The 17,747-nt window shown below is 47.3% G+C and overlaps 1 protein-coding gene across 1 annotated transcript in view; it reads left to right on the plus strand.

The window, feature by feature from the left end:
- The first annotated feature begins 316 nt into the window (after positions 1-316).
- LOC142558220 (trissin receptor-like) overlaps positions 317-17,747 on the plus strand; it is an 88,455-nt gene continuing 71,024 nt past the window's right edge. Inside the window, exon 1 of the mRNA XM_075670375.1 lies at positions 317-504. The gene's annotated coding sequence lies outside the window, so the exon portion shown is untranslated. The remainder of the gene's footprint in view (positions 505-17,747) is intronic.

Consider the following 17,747-nt stretch of genomic DNA (forward strand, 5'->3'; position numbering starts at 1 on the left):
TTGATTGATTTGAATGAAAGGGTAATTTTTACGCCCTAGTTTTGGCCGCTCAACCAAAATGTCCCTTAGGCACCATCATCGGGTTTTTCTGGATTCATCGTGAAGAGGGCCCTGCAGCTGTGGCCCTGCGGAGTCAACATGAGGAAAGAAAACTTACGAACCATGACGTGAAGACAGCGTGTGTATAATTGCTGACTTCAAATGGTAGTGCATTTTCCGCAGGCGCTGTTCTATCACCTCTGCTTTTTGAGATTAAGTTCTACGAATTGTGAGCAGTGATATTACGATAGGTTACTAAAGTGTTGTGATAATTATGCTCAATATTGCATTTCACTAACCTTGCTAGAGTCATAGTGCAATCTCCGTGCAAGTGTCGACACGTTCCCGAACTGAGCCAGGAAGAAACAACATTTCTTGTTCTTGAAGGGTGCAATATGTTCTCAAATACCAGCATTGTTGTGACGTCATCGCAGCGTTGAAGCATCTGGCTGGCGGATTGTTGAGGTGAGACAACGTTTTCTTATTTTCGCGGTATCTTCTAAAGATAATTTTTTTGACTGCGAACAATGCTTTATTAGCGAGCAGGTCGCCGCGAGATTTCGGAAGTAGTTTGCGCTGTGATTTTTTTTAATTTCAAGTGTTCTCCAAACTTCAAATGAAGTTCAGAGCTGACAAAAGAAACTAACAAATAAAATAAGTATTCTAGCATATTTTTTACCTTGCCCCTTCCCCACAAAAATCAACCAAGGTACCTCTTGAACGAAGTTTGCCATTCTTAAATTATTACGCGTTGCATAAACAAAAGAACAACTAAGCTTTCGCCCATGTCGGCACATCATTGCGCCCAAAGTAGCACTTTTACTCGTCGAAAATCTGATGATGAAGATACATCAAGTGGCACTTGTTCGCTTTCCTGCACGTTTATGTTGAAAGACAATGTGAAAGTTTAAGCATCATTACGTAGAAATGTATGAAAAAAAAAACGAAGTTATTTTCTCAACTAAAAGCTGACATATGTTTAAAAGCGTGGTGATGATTAAAAGGAAAACTATATGGGCTCATTAAAAAAAAAGTTTCCACTTAAAATATTATTTCTGGCTTGGGGATCGAACAGGTGTCCAACAATATTATGTTACAGCCACTGTATACCAACTGGATCAGGATACTAGCGGAAAGAACGAGTAAGAAATAATCGATAAAGCGAAGCGCTGCAACTGGAATTAACCAAACGAGTTTTGCACAAACCCGCATATGAAGAAACATTTATTTTTCCTGAATCACCCCTTCTCCAGACATTTCAAGGACGCCATTTTATGTTGTGCGGATTTTTATTTGTGGCACTACCTTGCCTCGAAGTACTGATAGTGCGCAAACACTTGAACTTAACCGAAGCAAAGTTTTCTTAGCGAAACCTCACAATTTGACTGCGGCCGCATACTGCTCTCGTGCCGAGTAGCCCATACATAAAGAAAATTGAACCGTGTTCCCGATGCTGGGATCGAACCTAGACGATGCTCTAGCCATTAGGTGTATGCGCACGCATACTTTTATCCTGCCAACACCAGCCAGCTCTTTCAGATTATCACCGCGCGAGTCACATTGCTTAGCCCGTGTGCAAGAGAGCACATGGCCGTGTGCCAGTTTTCTTTACTCCAAAGATGCAGGCGTCAAATGGGCATACCTGTAGGAGTTGACTATGCTCTTCATGAAAGCGATCCCTTCGCATAGATTCCAGGACGTGCGTTGGATCGGCACAACTTTTCTGTTTCTTTTTCAACATTGTGCTTAAGTGTCACATTACATTGGCGAACATTTGATTCTTTTGCGTTCTTTTTTTCATGATAAACAACACTGTTTTCGAGCAATTTTCATTACGCTTAGCGCCTTAGCGCATGCCCAATTTAGATGGAGTAAAACTGGACGACCTTTGACAAAGGAAGAATTCTAGGACATCGGTCCAGACGGGTTTCGGCACACAAGACCCTAAGGGTTATACTTAAACTCTTAAGGGTTCGTGAATGGCGCGACCTACTTTGAAAGTTGTAGCGCGTAGCATCGCGTTGTCGTGTGAATTGTTTCTCACTTTCTTTTTATTTGTTTCTCCTTTCACCTTTTATGCCCTTTAGCCTTTTCCCCTGCTCAGGGTAGCCAGCCGCGGCTTACACTGGCTACCCTACCTGTCTTTCCTATCCATTTCTCTCTCTCTCTTTCTCTCTCTCTCTCTCTCTCTCTCTCTCTCTCTCTCTCTCTAGATATAGTAGCAGGAATCTCGTGTTTCCAACCTCTGTCTTCTATCTGTATACATCAGTCAGAACCACAGAAAGCACATATACGCATATTTTTTATACCAGCCACGGGTGGCGAAGGTGCTTTCGCATTGCGCTGCTTACGTTTCAGGTTCGAACACTGTCGCGGTGGCTGCATTTCGATGTGGGCGAAACGCAAAAACGCTCGTGTGCCTTCCAATTAGTGAAGGTTGAAGAACCCCAGGCGGCCAAAATTAATCCGGAGTTTACCAATATGGTATGCCTCAAAATCGTATCGCGGTTTCGGGGCGTAATATCCTAGAATTTAATTATATCTCTGTTATCCACTGGAAGCTAGAATGGTTCCACTATGCTTAAGAAGGCTAGATAACCTATCTAAAAATGATGTTCAATCTTTTTTTTTGCAACGCTCTTCGTTCTCTTCTTCTTGTTCTTCTTGCAAGTTCTTCGAAGCTGTACAGTGAAAACTTTCTCTGACCTTTGCACGTGACATTCACTGCAGTGCTAAAAGGTATGTAGCAGAAGTAGAAGTAATTGCCTTTTCACAAAAACATGCCCAAATTGCTTTATAACCGCAATGCCGTCGTTCTGCCTCATGTTTTGAACCATCGACAATTTAACAGCTTGCTGGTGGCAGATAAGCTAAGTGCGAAATAGTCGCCAACGTCTTTAAATACATCTAAATAAACCATCGGCTTCCGAGCCTTCTGAAAGTAATTGGCACCGGATGACTGTTGAAGAAGTCCGGAGCGCCCATGCCCTCTTAACATATCATCTTTAAGCAATACATTAGTTAGTCATGAAGAACGAAACAGGCACAACATTGAGCTGAACAGCAGCTCATATTTGGATAATATGATTGCGACAAAGGCTCTCAACAACCTAAACATCGAGAGCTTACACCTTCGAATGTGGCTGTAAAGATCGCAGCATTCATCGCACCATGAAGACTGCAAGAACGTGCAGCAGATAGCACATACTAACAAGCCTCCCTGCGAGCAAATTGTTTTCAAAGAATAATTACTTAAACACAGTGCAACAGTCCATACTTTATAACACTTAATAAAGATAGACCAAGACACGAAGGTCACAACAGTGCGCTGACTAGGAGCCAAAATTAAAAAAAGAAGTTATGGAGTTTTATTTGCCAAAATAAATAAAATAAACCTGATTATGAAGCACGTCGTGTAGTGTGACTCCGGAAATTTGGACCACCTGGGGTTCTCTAATGTGCACCTAAATCTAAGTACAGGGGCGTTTTCGCATTTCGCCGCCGTCGAAATGCGCCCGCCGTGACCGGGATTCGAAGCAGCCAACAATAGTTTCATCGTGAAGGTGTATGATTATTGGCTATTATGTAGCATTGCACACCGCACGTGCTCATTAGTGTGACAGTGACGTGACGTCACTTCAATCGCCAAAACATGTCACAATTTTGAGTCACCTATCAAATTCACGAGAAAAACTTGCAAAAAACAGAAGTTGAGATTTTACTAGCACAACTGAAGCTTTGGGCAGTTTCTTTCACGGAATGTAAGCTGCACTGCTGATGTAGCGCTCTGGGCTCTTGCGTGAAAAACTGAAACATGACGTGTACAGGCACAATGATCACAATGAAAAAAGGTGCTTGTAAAGATTCCGGACGGTGGAATTTTGATCATATTCGGCTCTATTGTGAAAATAACATAGATTAGACGATGTCTGTATTCATGAGAAGGTCCCGAAGTGATAATCTATTGTGCGACTTTCTTTCCAAACTAAACAAGACAGTAGCAACAACTCGTAAACAAGGAGAAATTAGAGATTTTCTAACCTAGTACAATAAGAAACAAACATGTGTTGATAGTACTAACTAATTGTGACTTAGCTTAATCAAAGAAAATAAATATATATACATAATAAGGACATCAAACAGACCAGAAGGAAGAGCACGAGCGGTTAACCAAGTTCCTAAGGGCACTACTGTTTCTTAACGAAGACCCGCGTGCATTCAGCTGCCTGTACCACATCATGTTCCGAAGCGTGTCAGTAAAAGAAAGAACGTATCTCATCAGAGCTATGTACAGAAAATAGATACTATTATATTTTCAGCTCACGTAACCTTGAAGTCATGGCACCCCATTACCTTTATAGAAGATTACCACTTCGTGCGATCACCAAATCGTGCGAAATATGTTCTTCTTTTCTTCTTTTCATTATATTATTTGAGAATACTATTTTTAAGGTTGAAGACAAGTGCTTGCTTTAGGCAAATCCAGCGATCCACGAACCCTCACTTGTAGTTAATAAGCATTCCAATCGCTACGCGCTACAAATCATTAGAAACATTTCTTCTGGTGAATTCTAGCTTGTATAGCGTAACCAGAGGGACATCATGTGCAAGTTCCCTAAGTAGATCCCTAAATAGTTCTTTAACACTACTCAAGAAGCGTGTAATGGAGTGAGTGAGTGAGTGAGTGAAACAACTTTATTTGGTCCACTATAGACGTAAGCAAACTCCACGTCACCTGGCTAGGCCCACTCGGGGACCATCAGGTGGAGCCTGACGGCCCTCTCGCGAGCCCTCTGGGCTGCCGGGATTTGAGAGGTCTGATCCTGGGCCCTAATTAGCTTCATCATTTCCTCTTGAGTGAAAGGGGGACCGGCAGAGGCGCAGCCCCACAGGACATATTCGATGTCCGCATAATCATCACACAGAGGGCAGTCCGGGCTTGGGAACCGTTCGGGGTACATTGTGTGCAGCGCCGCGGGGCTCGGGTAAGTACTTGTTTGCAGAAGTCTGAGAGTGACTGCCTGGGCCCTGCACAGCGAGGAGTGCGGCGAAGGTAGGAGTCTTCTTGACAGATAATTATATTTGCAGATTTCGTTGTACGAGCAGAGAGGCTCGGGTCGCCCAGGAGAGGACGCGTTGCCCAGCGCACGGTCAGTCAAACCTCGTGCAGCCGAGATCGAGGCACCCTCAATGGTTCCAAGGTGTGCAGGGAACCAGGCCATAGAGTGATGTTTCATGTCTTTGGCACTTTGGGTTATACGTAGGGCCTTGGGAGCCACCATTCCCATCTGAAAGGACCTGACAGCGGCCTTGGAATCCAAATAAATCGTGTCATGTACACTGTCCGTCAATGCAAGAGCAATAGCAACTTGCTCTGCAACGCTGGAATTAGAAGTGCGGACAGTAGCGCAGCTAAGGATTTTAGAATCACAGTCGATGACCACTGAGGAGAAGGCCTCTTCTTGAACGTACGAAGCAGCGTCTACGAAGCATGTTCGGTCCTTGTTCAAGCGGGCACTGGCGAGCAGAGCTTTACCCCTGGCTCGTCTTCGTCCTTCGTTGTAGGTGGGATGCATATTTCGTGGCATCCGGTGTATGTAAATCTTGGACTTTACGTCGCTGGGCAGCTTCACAGCGTCGAAACTGACGACCGTGGGGTTACGTCCAAGCTTCCCAAGTATGGCTCGGCCCGCTGGGGTACCGGAGAGTCTGACAAACTGGAAAAATTCTTGGGCCTCAACGATTTCTTCGAACGTGTTGTGAAGTCCCAAATTGAGGAGGTCTTTTGTGTGTTTTCGGATGGGAAGGCCGCGGGCAAGCTTGAAGACTCTTCTGATTAGGGCATTGATCTTGTTGCGCTCCGATACGAACCAGTTGTGCATAGCCCCTGAATAAGCGAGGTGGCATAGCACGAAGGCGTGGATAATCCGGATCAGATTGTCTTCCTTGATTCCGCGGTACCTGTTGGCGATTCTTCGGATCAGGCCGAGGGCGCTTTCGGTCTTGGAACAAATGCGTTTGAGGGCGGCTCCATTGGCCCCGTTCGACTCGATAAACATTCCTAGGACCCTGATAGTGCCTACCCGCGGTACTGGGGAGCCCTTACCGGTGAATAATGTAATGTGGCTCTCTGTTGCTGGCTTCCAGGACCGGTGTGGACCGCCTCTGGGCCTCTTCTTGCAGAGCAAGAGCTCGGATTTAGCGGGCGAGCGCCTTAGCCCGGTCGGGCTAAGATACCGCTCCGTCACATCGATGGCTCTTGCAAAGTACCCTCGACCTGCCCTTCACATCCACTGGAGCACCAAATGGTGATGTCATCCGCGTAGATCGTGTGGTTAATATTCGGGATTTTGTTAAAGGCCCTCGACAGGTTGATCAGGGAGATGTTGAACAGCGTCGGGGAGATCACCGCCCCCTGAGGTGTTCCCTTTGGCCCAAGCTGGATTTCGTGGGTCAAAAACTTGTCAATCTTGAGTCTAGTGGACCTTGAGAAAAGGAAGGAGCGCACAAAATTGTGCGCCCGTTTACCGATGTTACACTCTGTCAGGCTCTTGAGAATAAAGGCGTGCGATATGTTGTCAAAAGCCTTTTCCATATCCAAGCCGAGAATTGCCTTAGTGTCGGCGGAGGTAGAGTCAATGATCTGGTGTTTGATCAGTCTCATGGCGTCCTGAGTCGAAAGCCCCGGCCGAAAGCCAATCATTTTGTGTGTATAGCATTCGTTAGACTCGAGATGGTCAGTGAGGCAGTGAGGCAGCATGGCGTGCTCGGCCATCTTTCCAACACACGACGTCAGGGAGATGGGCATTAGATTGTCGATGCTCGGTGCTTTACCTGGCTTCGGTAGGAGTACTGTGTAGGCTGCTTTCCAGCTCTTGGGAATGAGGCCGCTGCACCAGATATCATTCATCCTGTGTGTAAGAAACTCAATTCAGGCGTCGTCGAGATGCTTGAGCATTTTGTTGGTGATCCCGTCGGACCCAGGGGCAGATCTGCCGTTGAGGGATGCGAGAACTCGCTTGACCTCAGCCGCGGTGAAATCCTCGTCCATAGATGGTACGTCACGCCCTTAGCACTTGGGAAACTGGGGGGGGGGGGGGCACCGGATCGTCCGTGGCCTTCAGGTACTTGTCTATGAGGTGCTCCGTGACTGCCTCATCTGAAGTCGAGTCGGTGGCCAAATGGACAGCTTTCACCAAAGCTCTCTTGTGGTTGGACTTGGTGTTGCCATCGTGCAGTAGGTGCCTAAGGAGACCCCAGCTTTTACCGTTCTTGAGCTGGCCCTCCACCGAGTCGCACAGCTCGTCCCATTGCTGCTTGCATAGCACCTTGCAATGAGCCTCTATCATCTTGTTTATATCGGAAATTTTCTTGCATAGTCTTCTGTTATGGCGCTGAGTCTTCCATCCCGCGAGAAGTGCCTGCTTGGCTTCCAATAGATGCGCCAGCCTACTGTCCATCCTGTCCACCTCCAGATCGGTTGTCACCTCCTTGGTGACTCTAGCTGCATCCTTCTTTATCTCGTCGCACCAAGAATCATCTTTAAGGACGCGCTCGGAGCGGTTGGCTCGGAACAAGTCCCAGTCAGTGAACCTAAAGGTCCTCGTTTTGTTACAGGCAGCCTTGATCACCGCTTCGATGATGCAATGATCGCTACCGAGGTCCATCGCTGTGTTGGTCCACTTGACGTTTTCCAGGTTCTTGACAAAGGTAAGATCCGGAGTCGTATCTCGGCACACCGAGTTCCCTCTCCTGGTTGGAAAGTCTTTATCGGTTATCAGCGTAAGATCTTCCTCCGTTTCCGCGTCCCATATGTCTCTACCCTTCTTCGTATTGGTACAATAGCCCCACGCCTGATGCTGGGCATTAAAATCCCCCATGACGACTAGAGGCTGACAGCCGGCCAAATGCACGGCCTTCATGAGAATACCACCAGGCCTGGCTCTGCGAACGCTGGGTCTGCAGTAAACATTCAGTATGAAGATACTGTTTCTTCTTAAGCGCTGCGCAGGGGGGTCGACAAGGAGTTCGGCTATGACGTACTCGATCCCATTGTCCGCGGGACCAAGGTCTCGCTGAAGGCACGTGAACTTTTTACTGACCAGGATAGCGACCCCCTTCCTCCTTCAGTGGAAGCCACCGTAAGGAAACCGGGGAGCTTGCTAGGTGATGATGTGATCGTTTCTTGCAAGGCGATTACTTGGGGTTTATCCTTTATGCTTTTTAGGTATTGTCGCAGGGTCGCCCGTTTGCTGACGAACCCTGCGCAATTCCACTGCCACATTGTTATGACGTTAGTCCCGTTATCCATGTTTGGGCTTGGGAATGGATTGCGAAAGTTCCGCATTCATAATGGCCCCCTCCATCGATGAAGTAATGACGCTGTGCAACTTTGGGACTTGTGCTGCAGATGTGCTTGGCAAAGATCCGTGGCTGGTCCCCTCTAGCCTAAGTATTCTAGCGCTGAGGGCGACCAGGCCCAGCTGAGGGTGCGCGATCATTTCTTGTACGTGAGAGAGACCTGTCTGTATGTTGGAGATGGCGTTCTTGAGATCAGACATGAGTTCTACCATCTCGTCTCCCCTTGAGTCATCCAGGGCACGCCGCTTCACTGCAACCGTCTTGGGAGGGGCCTCCACCGTGTCCATGTTTGAAGAGCGTGCGGCAGGCTGAGAAGCTGGCTGTGTGAGCGCCAATCTCCCTATTTCCGCCATCTCGGTGGCTATCCGACTGATTTCCTGCTTGAAGAGAGCGTTTTCCTTTCTAAGACTATCATTGGCACGCCTAAGCTCTTCGAGCTCATTCGTGAGGACGCAGGTCATGCGAGTATTCAGAGCTGGACGCCTGCGTTTGGTTGCCACGGACCCTATCGGCCCACCTTAGAGAGGACTTGCCTTTACCGCCGTTGGGGGTCTTCGAACGTGAGCTGTTGGATGAGTCGCTCCCAGTACGGGACTTGGAGCAGCTTCTGGAGCTGGAGCGCGCTGGAGAAGGCGATGTGAGTCGCGATCTCGAGGTAGAGCGACTTCTGGAGCCCCGTCGGCTTGTAGAGCGGCTTCTCGAGCGCAAGCGCCTTCTGCCCCTAAGGTTGGTGCTGGATGAGGCTTGCGGATCGGAGGATCGAACGATCGACGGCGTCGGGAGCTGCTCTTGCTGCCTGGCACGCTCGAAGCGTCGTCGGCGAACAATGCACGGCGTCTTGAATCTATGCGCACACTCTTTACCGGCTGTAAGGTGCGGCATTTTGGGGTGCATTGATGCTGCTCATCAGGATTTTGGAAGCTGCATCCCCGACAGATGACGTCGCTCGGTGTTGGACATACATCGGCGTGATGCCCGAGTCTTCCGCAGGCGTGGCATACGTCCACTTGCTTTCGATATAGGGAACATTTCATCAGGAGCGTTCCGTACTTGACAAAATTCGGTACCCGCTGCCCGTCAAAGGCGATGATGATGGTCCCAGTCTGAGCAATTCTCTTGGCTGCTAGTGCAAGAGGGTTGTTCTGGTTAACAATCTTGCTATCCACCGTTGCTGGGTCGTCTTGTAATGGTATGCCACGTATGACCCCCTTGCACGTGGAGTGCGGGGCTGTCTCGTACGCGCAGATTTCGTGGATCTTGCCTGTGATTCGGATACTAAAAAGAGAGCGGTCCGCATTGATTAGCACAAATATTGCGAGAAGTACATAATGCAACATGCATCTCAACATGCGCCTGAATGCAAGGCGCCATAATCGTCACACTTCAAGGGGAAAAATATAGCTATCCATTGTGCATTTTCTAGGCCTTCTTTCACATTTCTTTATCAGTATTTCGCAATTTTTTATTCACGCATGAATTTGTTTACGAAAGAAAGACTCCTAAATATACGCTTGACAGCCGCAGCCGTGCTGTGATTAGGTTGTTGCATTGCGCAATCCGGGCGAATAATTCCATATTTGGTCAACGATACTCTTCGTGAGTTGTTCTATTACTTTCTCGCTTGTTTAGATAGTATTCAACCATTCAATGATAAACAAATCGATATATCTAATTATATTACCCCAGATTCTGTCAGTAGATGTAGCGTCGAAAAGAACTTGAGCATACAGTTGACTGAACAAAAACGGGACATTGATTAGAAGTCCCGACCGCCACACCTGCGCAACCGTTACATAAGCATGTTCCTTTCTTTATTTTTTTAGTGCGAAAGCATCAGATCGTCCATTGAGCGAAAAAGCCAGAGGCGTCTGTAGCAGCGAAATGGCACCTTAATTGCCATTGGCTGCGACGCCGCGTCACGATCGACCGAGCTTCGACGAAACAGAGCGGGCGAATCAGAACGCTTGCTGCTACGCTATAGCGCGCCAGCTATTACGTGTGGGGAGAGGGTATCGCCGCGACGCCAGCTCACTAGGGCAGCTCGACGGAGCAGATACGGCGACGGGACGCCGCAGGCAGAGGCTGTTCTCTGGTTGCTTGTGCTATCCGCGCGTTCCCTGTCCGTGCAAGCTCTCGCCTGCGTTCTAACTGCGCCTCGGTAAAGCCAAATTACCGCCTCATCTGTGGAAATCAACAAAACGCGCTCGCTAAGCGAGGAGTTCATATCTCAAAATACATTGAAGACCGCTCAGCGGGCTTCAATTCTGCATTAATGCTTTGGCATGCACAACTCATAAGTACATCGGCGTCCTACGATTTTTACGCGCAAGCGTACCTGGCCAGCTCTTAAATCGGCAGTGCTTATCCGAGGCCTCGAAGAATTTTTATGGGGCACTGAAGTTCTTCTATCACTAAGGTTGCTCACACTTTGTCTTGCACTCTTTACAAAGTTATTCCTCGGAGTTTTGAGAACGACAGCCTACAAACAAATGCCACGAAACAAAACACCGACAGCGCATGCATTTTATCTTGAGTCTGCTCAGACTGAAATATTAAAAGTACGAAACGATAATAAAAGATCGGCACACACAACAAGCCGCGTTTCAACCAGAAAACCAGCCTTAGTGCATAGCGTTTTGCTTAGACGCCGCAGTGCTCACTGTGCATGCTTGCGACTTCTCTTCATTGCATGTGTAGCAAGGGCGCGTTCCCTGCGGTACACCAGCCGTTGCACCGGCGAGATGCGTGTAGCGGCCGCGTTCGCACCCTTTCCGTTTTCGCTTCGATACTGCTTTGCTCAACGCACATGTTCGCGACGTCTCTTTGCATGTCTAGCACTTGCGCTTTCCTTGTGAGGCGTCATACTGTCGAGATCAATGAAGCGTCCGCGACCGCGTTCATGCCCTTTCAGTTTGTGCTTCGACGTCGGGGTGCTCGCTGTGCATGTTCACGGCGACCATACGCTAGCGCCTAATCTGCGTTCAGGCAGTGAAACGTTACTGCAGTTTTATTTTTCGCTTTGCACTGTTCTTAGATATTTACGTAGACATGTGTAAACAGAACAGAGATTACATCCCTCCTGCAAAAATAAAAAAAATCCATGAGTCTTTCATAATGCGTATATATTTTACCTTCTTCTTGTTGTTCGGAACGTGGTGTGCTCCCACGTTTCTCATATGAAGAGAACTAGCCGATACAATATCTCGGTGCCCGCATCATCTTACTTATCCATATTGACAAAGAAAGGCCTACATCTGAGTTTCATCATATAAGCTGCGAGAGGATATACAAGCTATTATTAATCCATGTATGAAATAAAATAATTTATCTGCGCTCACCTGAGGCCATGTTTTCACTACGATTTCTAGTTGCAGAAAATTAGTTGGAAGGAAGGCGGATGCGAGGGCACTCGTGTTGTACAAAAGCAGGAAATATCTACAAACAAGGTGTGAAGAACCACCGCGGACCAATGACTGAAATGCTTCATAAACGTTTGCCAACGGCGTGTGTTTTGGGTACATTGCAGGCGAACCTGAGCTTTCGCAACGAAAACTGACACAAACCAGCGCTTAAACACAGCTTACGGCCGCTTGAAGGCACCCCTAACGATCAGTGGGTGTATCCTTGGCGCAGGCTGTCTGGGAGGCTTACAAGCAGGTGGGTGATTTAGTGTGCTTAGTGGAATCGACCTCCTTTTGGCAGAGAAAAATGGTGCGAGCTCGGACTCCGAGAGGGCGGATAGTGTTGGCTATCCATTCCATGGATGGTGGACGAGAAGGGAGCATCTTTTTCGCATAGTAGAGCATCTTACTCATTCATCTTGCACAACTCATTAAACTTTCCCACACTTTCATTCATCAGGTCATTCACAACGTTGCGTACATAGTGAAAAACTTGACGTTGAAATATATACGTAAAGTTCTCTACTCGTTTCAGCTTTCCTCTTCTTGATAGGTTATAGGTCTCTCTCGTTCAAACTATTTCTCCAGCAATTCATGCACACTACGTTCCGGATCTTCCCACGCCCTAGTAGGGGACTCCGAATTTTTTCAAAGAACCTGGCAAAAATTAATCCAAGGCCCTTACTACGGCGTACCTCATAACCAGATCGTGGTTCTGGCTTGTAAAACACAAAAATTCAACCTCAGTCTTACGGCCTTCGCTACTATAGCGCTGCCTTTAAGCTCGAACTTGTGTTTGTATCCCATAATACTTCGTTGGAATCACCGCCATGGCAGTTGAACTAGTACCCGGTCTTTCAGAGTCCACTCGCCGCTCTACGTCATGGATTACACGAATAGCTCGTCGAAGAGATCAAACAAATCCGAAATCGAGCAATGGGCAAAGAACACCGCATAATATTTCAGTGGTCGTTGAGTCACTGCAACATCCATAGAAACGAACAAGCGGTCCCAGTTGCCCGATCTGCACACGACGGCGTCAGGCGCATTGCCATCCCTCTTTCAAGACCCGACTTCGCGAAGAAAATTCGCACTGTGGTACATCACCTAATATTGAGTCGGTGGAATTCATCCTACTTAACTAGCGCACGCCTTCATACCTACAACCCTAATTTACAATTTTATATTCCGTCCTACCTCTCAAGACATGACTCCGCCCTTCTAGCCCATGCTCGGCTTAGAGTAGAATATTCAATTGCCTACTCCTTTCTTATTGGAAGGGCCACTATCCCACTTGGTGAATTTTCCAACTGCATTGAAACAATCGCGCACCTTCTGTGCGGCTTCCCTCGGTTCAACCACCAAAAAGCAGCACTCGCACTCCACCAGCTAGACAAGCGCCCGCTCTGAGTAAACGAAATTCTTGCACACTGACCTATGCGGACATCAGAGCCAGACGCTACAAATGCGCTGCTCCTTGTGCTAAGAAACATCGGATTGCGCTACCAATAGTGAATGAGCACGCGTGGCGTCTTATATCTTAGTGGGACATTTACATTCTTAATGACTATGTGGCGCCTTCTAGACTGTGTGACTGCGCCAACACAGACAGTTCTACATGTTCATATTTTTCTTTGTTTGTTTTATTATTTGGTTTCTTTCTTGCTTGCATACCCTCATCCCCTTCTACAGTAGAGGATGGTAGCAAAACGGAGATACCCTCTGGGTAACGTCCCTGTTTTCCCATTGCTTTGGATATACATTATATATATATATATATATATATATATATATATATATATATATATATATATATATATATATATATATATATATATATGTCGAACTTGTGCTTACCTTATTAGCAGGTTGTTATAGGTTGTTACAGCAGCGCCAATCTATCATTCTGTATCAAACGAGAATAAACCCACATGTTCCTTCGAGGAAATGATCCTGAAACTAAATCCTTCTGTTTTCGTCATGCCGTGTGGGCTGCTGGTTGAATGAAACGTAAATTAATGCTTGGTAAAGTTCACAATGAAAAGAAAATGACCAGCCCTTCCCCTATCGCAAAATGGGGGTAAGCGAAGCTTGTCCTGCGTGCACGTGACTTTCGTCACGGTTAAGTAACCCACAGGTGACGGTGCTGGATTGCTTCGGCTTCCCGCTCCCTCAGCTCGAGATGTTCTCGTTCCTGTCGGATTGCCTAGGGTCGGGAGGCTCTAACGGCTGGATCGGCGCGCCGACGGCGAGCCCTTCCATGGGCGAGTTTTCGCCGCCGCTCGTCGAATGTTGCGTGTTCCTCGGCGGAACGTACAACTCGTGGGCGTCAAATCAGTTTTCCTAGACTGAACGAAAACGAAGCCGGCACAGTGCGCGATACCCTTTCGTGCCTTTTCCTTCTCCTGCGGAAGCGAAACGACTCTGATTGGTTGCACACTTGGCGCGAGCGCGCGCCTCTGCAGCTGGAAACCTTGCTAAATTAATAACTCACGCTCCGGCACCAGCGCAGCTGTCAGCTCACCAAACCGCCCTTTCCCGCAGCTGCTCTACTCTGGGAGCAGATTTTTTTTTTTTTTTTTTGCGTGACCACAACCGAAACTTGTAAGCCAGTGCAAGCTTCGCTTGAAAAAAACAAGGGGGGGGGTCTTCAGGCCACAGGGAAGCCTCTCAGTGATCTATAAAAAAATATTGCCCGAAGCAGATCTCATTGGCGTTTATATGTCAATGATGTCGCCAAAAGCCTAAATCAATTCGTTAATTGGCGCGTAATGTATTCACTGCGCGTTGTTGTACTCTTTTTCTCATTTAGCTTCCTTCTTTTTCTTTTCTTATCAGACGTTCACGCTTAGCTTCGGCGCACATGTGTGGCTTGATTTAGATAATCAGGGCAGTGGGACCACAAAGTACCGCCGAGCGAGTGAATATCCCTCACAATATAAACCCGAAAGATACGAAAACAATTGTTCAAATGAGGAGTAAGCAGGCGGAATACTTCGGCAGAAGAGCAAAGTAAAGCCAGTTCCACGCAGTGAAAGCTGTGGAAACAGCGAAGCTGGTGGTCGTTTTCTGAAGTTTGAACTCGTGTTTAGCGCGATATTGATGGAAGTCATTTGTCTCGTTGTCGTTTTGCTAGACTCGAGCATCGGTTCCGGATTGTGCAACCTGTTCAGTTGCGGGAGGTTGTGATCAAACCACGGTCTATCACACACCTTGCAGCTGTGGCCGCACTCACGGTCGAGGAATTTTCTCTTGAACCGTCCATCGGCTCCCACCGTGGAAGGAATCTCTATGCGTCGACGTCTCTGCTCGGCCTCCTACTGTCTAAGTTGCGGGTTAGATTGCCTCTGCTGGCCCTTGACTGGATTGTCTTCTCTTGAAAGTGGAGTTTGGCTTGCCTCTACCGGCGCTTGGCTTTCGCTTCCCGTTAGCGATCCTCGGTGGCAGCGGCTTCCCTCCGCTGGCGCTTTGCTTGCGCTTCTCGCTTTCTAAGCTCGTGATTAGCGCGACGTCAACGTTGCCCCTCTCATGCGAGCTCCCCCTACCACTCGCGCCGAAGGTAATCCATAAGGCGGAAAGGCGCGCGCCGGCGACACACTTGCTCCTATACCCCACTTCCCCTCCCCCGGCGCGCGCTGTGTTTGGTCCGCTCCACATTCCACACCCTATCCCGGCGCGTCCTTTGTTGTTCAGCTCCCATCCCTGCGGGGCCCCGGATGGACGGATGGATGGATGGATGGATGGATGGATGGATGGATGGATGGATGGATGGATGGATGGATGGATGGATGGATGGATGGATGGATGGATGGATGGATGGATGGATGGATGGATGGATGGATGGACGTTATGAGCGTCCCTTTTGGAACGGGGCGGTGGGTTGCGGCACCAAACTCTTGCTATTGAACTGCCTATGGTCCTACCTCAGCGCGCCCTCTGGCGGTGAGCTCCGGAACCTGCCCCCCTGTGTGATGCCTGACGCCAAATGGCGAAGGCTCCACTTAGAACAGCTCCGCTGTTAAAAAGCAGCTCCTACCCTGGCCACGTTGAATTAATGCATGTCTTGTGTCATGTCTGAAAGCGAGAGAACGAAAGAAATACAAGGCGCTTATGCGAGCCTGCTTTACACGGTAGATTTCAGAGGGGGAAGGGAAGGCCAAAAAATAATATGGGAGAAATATATAGTTTGCCGAAAATTAATTCCTGCGCAAAAAACGTATACACAAGGAGGTAAGCAAAACGAGAATGAGGCGAAAGCAAGAGCCAACGTTTCGACAAGTGAACTTGTCTTCTTCAAGGCGACAAGTCCGCTTGTCGAAGCGTTGGCTCCTGCTTTCACCTTGTTCTCGTTTTGCTCATCATCGTGAATTTGCATCTCCCGATTTCCCCGTGTTTTCCCTGGATATACACAAAGAGGAACACGTATAGCCACAAAAAGTACGTAAATGTGTCCTCCTTGGGTACGCTTTATTTGCGTGAAAAGAAATTATGCTCTGTAGACGACACCAACATGTCCAAGATCAAGCCTTTCTGTAAAAGATAGAAAGCGCACAGGCGCAGAACAATTTCAGTGAGTGACTTATTTGCATGAAATTAAAAATTTCCGCAACTGTTGTGCCACCGTCTTCTCAACAAGCAATAAACTGTCCAATGATCAAATGGTGATAATATTAGGTAAGATGAAATGTTGCGGCAGTAAAGCACATCTCGAAAACATGGTTAAACAGTCAACATAGAAAAATAGCAACAACACGGCACATTCTGTACTTTCTGCAATAAAATACAAGTCATTCAATCAGATTAATGAACTAATAGAAGACAAATAAGTAAGTAAGCGCACGAAGATTTACTAAGTGTAAATACAGAGATACAATGTCACCTTCAGTAAAGGCCGCTATAACAGTGTTCAAATCGAATCTTTGTAATAAGGAGCGTTTTCTTTTTTTCTTCTTTGTTTGGAGCCACTACAGCCTTTCTTGTTTTGTTGCCATGCACATTTTCATAAGCGAATGAATGAAATGTTTCTTCTTTTTCTTCTTCTCCTTCTAAATGTGCAGTAGCACTTTACTGACTTTGTGCATACATAAATAACTCAACCGGGGTTTCAGGATTTCTTCAATAATGGTTGGTCGCCTGAATGACTGAAAACTGGTAGGCAGATAACCTTTCTGGGGGGCGTCGACGAAGAAAAAAAAACGGAGCATATGAAGAACAATAATGTTTTCCCACGTCTGAAATGGCACGTTTGTATATATCGAAAACATCCACGAAGACTGCTAACGTATTGCGTTGAGCTCGTTAATTTTTTTTATTATGGGACTGCAGCTCTTGGGGACGGAAAAGCTGCAAACAAAGGCGACACAACAGTTCAGCACTGTGAGGTGTTGCTTGCGCCTCGTGTATCGTCGCTTAGCACTGCATCGTCACATTATCCATGAAAAATTGCCGCAGATCGGTTGTCACCGAAGACACAACGCGTCCTCGCGAAAAGCAATGATGGCAAGTGTTCCTGAAAAGCCTCTTCTCTTTTTGTACGTGAGTTATCTATCCAAATGATTGTTCCGCTTCGCACTACGTCGAAAGATGACCGAATATGTTAGGTTGTTACCGTCTTTTGAACATACTAGCCCTAACGCGATAAGCACAAACAGCAACCGAAAAGCATGAAAACCGAAGAAAAGACATTTGATCTCTTAAGCGGTAGCGCTGTGTGACATTTCCGTAGGACATTTCTGTCATATTGAAGCGCAGAGTCTTTCCATGCGTGATATCAGCCCGAACACACACTACAAAGGCGCCGAAAGTGGCACGTGCTGGTTCCATATATATCTATTATCAATGAATCGGATCCTGTAATAACCTAACTGTATGAACGCTCCATTGAAAGCATCGTCTATTGACGTTATCGCAGCACCGCCTAGGCGACAGATGAAATGTATTACGTGC

The sequence above is a fragment of the Dermacentor variabilis genome, chromosome 9 (assembly GCF_050947875.1).
Source record: "Dermacentor variabilis isolate Ectoservices chromosome 9, ASM5094787v1, whole genome shotgun sequence".
In the NCBI taxonomy this organism is placed as follows: Eukaryota; Metazoa; Arthropoda; class Arachnida; order Ixodida; family Ixodidae; genus Dermacentor; species Dermacentor variabilis.